Source organism: Neomonachus schauinslandi, chromosome 5 (genome assembly GCF_002201575.2).
Source record: "Neomonachus schauinslandi chromosome 5, ASM220157v2, whole genome shotgun sequence".
Lineage (NCBI taxonomy): Eukaryota > Metazoa > Chordata > Mammalia > Carnivora > Phocidae > Neomonachus > Neomonachus schauinslandi.
The window spans coordinates 93,194,795-93,202,262 of NC_058407.1; positions in this window are offsets into that span (position 1 = coordinate 93,194,795).

Genomic DNA, 7,468 nt, shown 5'->3' on the forward strand with positions numbered 1-7,468 from the left:
CTCTAGGGGAGCATCCTTTTCCTTGCCTTTTTTCAGCTTCTAAAGACTGCTTGCATTCCTCGGCTTGTGACTCTTCCATCTGCAAAGCCATGTCGTTTTTCTCACACTCCTCATGCCGGCAGTGATACTCGGGCCTTTTTCTTCCACATTCAGGGTCTTTGTGATTACATCAGACTCGCAGGATAATCCAGAATAATCTCCCTGTTTTAAGGTCAGTTGCTTAATTCCATCTGCAATCTTTATTCCCTTTTGCTATGTTAACACTATTAAAAACTAACATATTCGTAGTTCTGGAGATTTGGACATAGATGTCTTTGAGGGGCCGTTATCTGCCAGCCACACTGAGCTTTCAATGACTGGGTTTTCTTTATTGGGTTTATTGTCCTATTTTCACTCTGATGGATCAATGTTTTGCTTGCTATGTGTAACAAAGAACTTTATATCCCTTTTATAGAGAAAACCAGTGTCCTGCCTAATGATAGAACTAAAAATGTGTTCCCACTGAGCAGAGAGCTGGGTACCCTGATACTTCCTATCTAACACTGTTAGAAACGATTTCCCAGCCCTATTTGTACTTTTAGCATTACAATTAAATTCTTTATACCCAGTTTATTTGTAGTGGTTATTTTTCTATAAAAATTTCTTTTGGATCCAATGCTATTTTTATGTTTTAATTTTTTAAAGATTTATTTATTTATTTTAGAGAGAGAGAGAGAATGGGAGGGGAGGTGCTGAGGGAGAGGGAGAGAATTTCAGGTGCACTCTCTGCCAAGTGGGGAGCCTGATGAGGGACTTGATCCCACAACCCAGAGATCATGACCTGAGCTGAAATCAGGAGTCAGATGCTTAACTGACTGCACCACCCAGGCGTCCCTCAATGTTATAGGTGAAGTTAGCTATTTTTTTATTGAGCAAACATATGATTTTGGTATGTGTCAGACACTGGTCTAGTGGAAGGGATACAGTAATGAAGAAAGAAAGTAGACGAAGTCCTGAAATTCTTGTTCTCATGAAGGTGTCTGTCTCTCTCACTTCATTCTTGTCCTTCCCACCAGGCTAGGTTTAGTCAGTCTCAATTGCCCACCGTACTTCTGACTTTAGATGTGGCTACTGCCCTCTGCCTACTTCTGGGCTGTGCTAATGAAGGACCTAAAGAAGCTGACCAGGCCCTCCAGGAGATTAACATCTGGTTGGGAAGAGCCAGATAATAACAGATGAATCAATTAAGCACTAAGTAAGCAGGTTGAGTATTCGATGCTCTATATTAGCATATCATCTCTTGGACCCAGTTTCTAACAGGGAAAATGAAAGTAGAAGGGGATGAGTGCACACACCCACCCACAAAGCAGCTCCTTGCACAAACATCCGTGTAGAGTGGAAAGAGTCCAGTCCTGAGTGCAGGGACCTGAAATCTGTTTTAAGCTCTGGCACTTTTTTTGTGCTCACTCTTTTATTATGATTTACCTCAATGTCCTTCATTATCTCATATGTTTCCCCCTCTCTTAGCGAATGAAGGGTTGAGGTAGCCTGGGAAACCTCAGGGGAATCTTCCCAGGTTAAAAAAAAATGAGTCTTTTATTTTTTAATTTCTCACAATTTCTCTGAGTTTCCTAACTAGGAAAATAATGAGGGGATAGGTTAGAATTTAGCTGGGGTGACAGTCACCTCTGGGCAAGAAAGGAAAGTGGGGATGGGGTGAAGGGGTTCCCACCGGTCCCTTGACTTCAGCCTCTTTTCTTGAAGTTACTACTCTTACCCCCTCAGCTCAGATGCCCTTCTCTACTTTCTCCTGCTTAGAACGCCAGCTGAGTTGGGCACTGTAGATTCCAGCTATATCATGTTGTGAATGCGACTTGTAAGGGTGAGTTTTCAGGGAACGGAAGAATCTCCCGATGCTCCTGCCTTCTTTAGCCCTCATCAGTCTCTGTCGCGTCCCAACTTCTAAGAACTGTCTCCACCTGCAACTCAGTCTGTGGCCTCAGTTATAATTGCAATCTTTCTGGCGGTAGCCACCTATCCATATAGCTAATTCTTCATAATGGCCGTGATCAAATCAACTTGAAGATAGTGATTACATTTTTCAAACCTGCACTTGCAGATTGTTATGGACTAAATTATTGGCAAGAATTATAAATGAAAAGAAAGCCTGTTTTAATTTTCCTGCTATGGCTGTTAACATCGTATAGCCTCAGCCACAGTAAACGGCAGTGGTGCTTAATGTCAGGTTACAAAAAACAGAAATGTGGTGCTATTTCTAGGACACTGGCCTAAATTAAAATTATTATATGTATATAGTTCTAGGCTATGTTAGAATTCTACTAAGAACAAATCGTAGCAGATTCTAAAGGTTAAGAAAAAACTGTTTCAAAGTATATGTTATGGCCATAGGTCAATCTCAATAATGAACATATAATGCTCATATTTTAAGCCAATTTGCTTTCTGGAGAAACCTTCAAAATTATTAGCTTTTGTCTCATCAGTTTTGAATGATTTAACCAAATGTACTGTGTTGGGTAAATGCAGAGTTTTGTGTTGAAGAACTCCAGGAGACACTATGTATGTTATATTCATATTATGCTATCAACTGAATGATGAAAAACATTTGTGAAAGGTGATAACTTGGAGTTTGGAGAAATTGATCCTAAGCATATTTTTCTTTTCTCTTTTTTTAAAAGATTTTTAAAAATTTATTTATTTCAGAGAGAGAGCATGAGCGGGCGGAGGGGGGCGGTGCAGAGAAAGAGGGAGAAGCAGGCTCCCCGCTGAGCAGGGAGTCCGATGCGGGACTCGATCCCAGACCCTGGGATCATGACCTGAGCTGAAGGCAGACGGTTAACTGACTGAGCCACCCCAGCACCCCCTAAGGACGTTTTTCTGATAGTACTCAACCATCAGGGCCAGTTGTATGTCAAAGCCACCCCTAGTTTGTATCCTTTGGGTCAACTTCTCCAAAGTCCCTCTTAAGCCAGATGGGACTGGCTTGGCCCAGGCAAGAAAAGCTCCTGTTGGCCCTTGCCCACGTGCTCAGTCTGGGCCCCAACGTAGTGTTCCTTCTGGCTGGTTAGAGGCTAAGGCAGCAGGAAAGGGCTTGTTTATCTGAGTAGTAGAAGTGACAGGCTTGCTTGTGGTTCAAGGAAAGAGGAGGAAGGCTAAAAGAATGCTAAATATTTATCTCCATTGCCTTATTTTCCATCAGATTTATAAGCAGTTTCCACAAATCAAGCCAGTCTGGCCTGCAGCTGCCCTGCCTCCTACCTCTGTGGTCTTTACCCACAGGTCTCAACGCCTGATCCCTTTAGTGTTCTGGGGGGGCTGCTATCTTAGTATGAGTCAAAATGAGTTCTGGCAGAGGAAGAAGAAGGAAATACAGTATCCACTAGAGTATTCTGAAAGCCCTGCAGTGCCCGCAATGAAAACACAACTGGAATGCGAAGTCTCTAGTCTTCAACCTTGGAGATGTATGGGGTAGATTTTCTGAGCCTGGTCCAGACACTAAACAGCCCAAAGATCCAGCAGGCAGAAGAAACCATGAAAGTATATTGCATTAGGAATTCTAGAAACTAGGATCCTTTTCCTTATCCTCACTGCTACAAAACTTAACTGAATAACTACAAGGGGTCAAATCTCCAGCCAGCCTTATGCATGGTGGAGAATGGTAGTGAAAGAGCACGAGGCGGAGATTCAAGACACACAATGGTAGCCCTAGCTTGAGTGCTAGCTGTTGGAAGATGCCTCTCTTGTGTGCCCGAGTTTCCTCACTGGTAGGCTGTGGACGTGGGGTTTTCCCGTGGCTTTCAGAGGGCTCGGCTGGTTGTTCAGGATTCTGCGCATTTGTGGAGAGTGTGTTGCACCTCACAGCCGGCTCAGCAGGCAGAGTAAGAGATGGAAGGCAGGGCTGCTCTTTGCATTGTTTCTTTAGCAGGGAGGTGTGGCTATAGCAGGCCAGAAGGCACCGCAGTGGTTACTACATTTACAGCACGGGAATAGAATGGCTTTTGGATATTGAGAGTTGAACCTGTCATACCTGCATCCGTTCTTGAAGCCCAAGCATCTCCCGTATCACCGGGTGACTTGGGTTTCACTCCCTGTCCTTCTTGTCGTCACCCACATTCCATTCTTAGGACGGTCTAATCTGGAATTCTAGATCGGGAGCTTTCACATCTGATTAGATCTTCTGACCTTGCCAGGTCACCTGATCACTCAGACCTTAGTTTCCACGTATGAAGTTGTTAAGACAGCCGTGGAGTATTCTGAAGTGGCTTTCTATTATAAAAATGAAGATAGCTTTGAGGAATATTCCAATTCTGTAGGACTGGGAAAAAAGAAATATAAATAAATCAAATGTGATCTTATAATTATCTATCAAGCACCACCCCTTTACCACCACATTTATCTTTCCAGGTCTGCTCTTCTTGGGCTGATATTAAAATTGATTATTTTTAATCCACTGAGTTAGCATTGACTGGGAAATGGAGGCAAGCTGACTTAAAAACGGAAGTATGAGCTTACCTTAACTACAAACAGATGGCCAATAAAGATTTGATAGTATCCGCAAGGCCACAGATTGTGGGTTTATAGATATTCAGATAGAGTGTGAGATAATTCACTCACAAAAAGAAGTGCATTGAACCCTGGGATAGAACTCTCTGTGCTAGATGGAAATCCTTATATTTTTACACCTGAGTTATAATTTAACAGTGATATTGGGGGCTGCTCCTTTGTGGCTTTTATTTAAACCTCAATCAAACATATTTTGGGTGCCCAGGGAGCAGTGTTCTCCGTAGGTTAGATATGAAGAAGTATTTATGTTGATAGAAATTTAGAGATGTCATTCTTTGGATACCATCTCTAATCCTACCAATTTGTGGCAACCTGAGAAATCAGACGAACTCAGGCTCATCCAAGAAAATACACTGGGTTCTGACACTAAGAGCTGCACAATATGGTGCTCTATGGTCTGTGCATTTATCCAAATATGAGAAGGATCAGTAGTGGCCTTTTAGTATGCTATGGTATTAGATATAGATAGCATGTCTGGCCAGCCTCTAAGAGGCATGTATTGACCAACCTGTTCTAGAATGGATTTTCTCAGAGACAGAACATTCTGTGATATCACCAAGTCATACACAAATTCTGGCTTAACCTTTAGAGGCCACAGAACTGTAAATGTTAGCATCGACAACAAATGAGGGTTGCCCGCTGAAAACTACAAAATATCATTGAAAAAAATTAAAGATCTAAATAGATCAAAAGACATGCTGTGTTCTCAGGTAGGAAGACTTAATATTGTTAAGATGGCAGTACTCCCCAGGTTGATCTATCTATATAGTCAGTGTAATCTCTACTCAAGTTCCAGATGGCTTTTTTTTACAGGAATGATCAAGCTGATTCTAAAATTCACATTGGAATGTAAGGGTCTTAAAATATCCAAAGCAATCATCAAAAAGAGAACAAAGTTGGAGGACTCATATTTAATGATTTTAAAACTCACTGCAAAGCTAAGTAATTAAGCCTGTGTTCTGTTGGCATAAGGATAGCCATATAGACCAGTGGAACAGAGTTGAGAGTCTCCAACTCATACCTGTGGCCATTTGATTTTCCACACAGTGTCAAAACAATTAATTGTTTGGACACACTGGATATTCACATACAATGCAGAAACACTGAAATTGTGCTGAAACAATGGATAGTCACATGCAAAAGAATGAAATTGAATGCTTACCTCACAACATATGCAGAAATTAACTCAAAATAGGTCAAAAACTTAAATTTAAGAATTAAAACCATTATTCAGCCACAAAAAAGAATGAAGTACTGATTTATGCTACAACATGGAGGTGATGGTTAGGAGGCAGAGTTCAGATGGTGGAGAAGTAGGGGGACCTGGGGCTTTCCTCGACCCTCAACACAGCTGTACTGAGGTCAGGTCACTTGGAACACCCAGGAAATCGATCTGAGGATTGGAAGAAGGATTTCCACAGTTAAGGGAGACAACGTGGCAGGTGTGAGGTGCGTGGAAGTGAACTGGGGGAGAGAAAAGGGAGAGAGGGAGAGACAGGTTGAGAGAGCGTGGCATCAGTTTGCACAAAAAGAAAACTGCTCGGACCACAGACTGTGCTGGTTAATTTTATGTGTCAATTTGACTGAGCTGAGGAATGCCTAGATAGCTGGGAAACATTATTTCTGGGTGTCTCTGTGAAGACGTTTCTGGAAAGGATTAGCATTTGAATCAATGGACTGAATAAAGACCTGCCCTCACCAGTGTGGGTTGGCATCATCTATCCTGCCAAGGGCCTGAATAGAGCAAAAAAGGTGGAGGAAGGGTGACTTTCTCTCTTGAGATGGGACATCTATCTTTTCCTGCCCTCCAACATTGGAGCTCCTGATCCTCTGGCCTTCAGACTGTGGGACTTACACCAGTGGTCCTCAGTTCTCAGGGATTCAGCCTCACACTGAATTGTACCACCAGCTTTCCTGACTTTCCAGCTTGCCGACAGCGGACTGTGGAACTTCTTGGCCTCCATAAATTCATGAGCCAATTCCTGTAATAAATCTCCTCTTACATATCGGCATATTTTATTGGTTCTATTTCTCTAGAGAACCCTAATATAATCGGTGACCTTAAAAACATGCTAAGTGAAAGGAACCAGACACAAAGCTACAGATTGTATGATTCGATTCATATAAAATGTTCAAAATGGGCACATCCATAGAGACAGCGAATAGGTTAGTGATTGCCAGGGGCTGGGGGGAGTGGGCATTGGGGAGCGACTGCTATTGGTACAGATTTCTTTTGGGGGATGATGGAAATATTCTATTTTTTTTTAAAGATTTTATTTATTTATTTGACAGAGAGAGACACAGCAAGAGAGGGAACACAAGCAGGGGGAGAGGGAGAGGAAGAAGCAGGCTTCCCACTGAGCAGGGAGCCCGATGCGGGGCTCAATCCCAGGACCCTGGGATCATGACCTGAGCGGAAGGCAGACGCTTAACGACTGAGCCACCCAGGCGCCCCATGATGGAAATATTCTAAAATTAGATAGCAGTGATGGTTGTACAACTTTGTGAATATAAAAACCACTGAATTATACACTTTAAAAAGGATGAGTTTTATGGTATGTGAATTATATCTTGGTCAAAAAGAAAGCAATATTGAAGGTAATTCTGATTTTGCAAGAAAAAAAAGAAAAGAAAGGAAAAAAGAAAAGAAAAGAGAAAATATTTTCAAGAATCTGCTAGGAAGATGGTATAACGTAAGAAAACGGATTCCGAAGCCACACAACCTGGGAATTCCAAATCCCTGTTACTAGCTGTGTGATCTGGAGCAAGTTACTTAATCTCTCTGTGGCCCAGTTTCTTCATCTATATGTAAAGTGCTTAGAACAGTGCCTAACACATGGGGAGCACAATTTGAATGTTTGTCATTGTAACTACATGCCATAAAATGTGCTAGGATATAGCGGGAAGG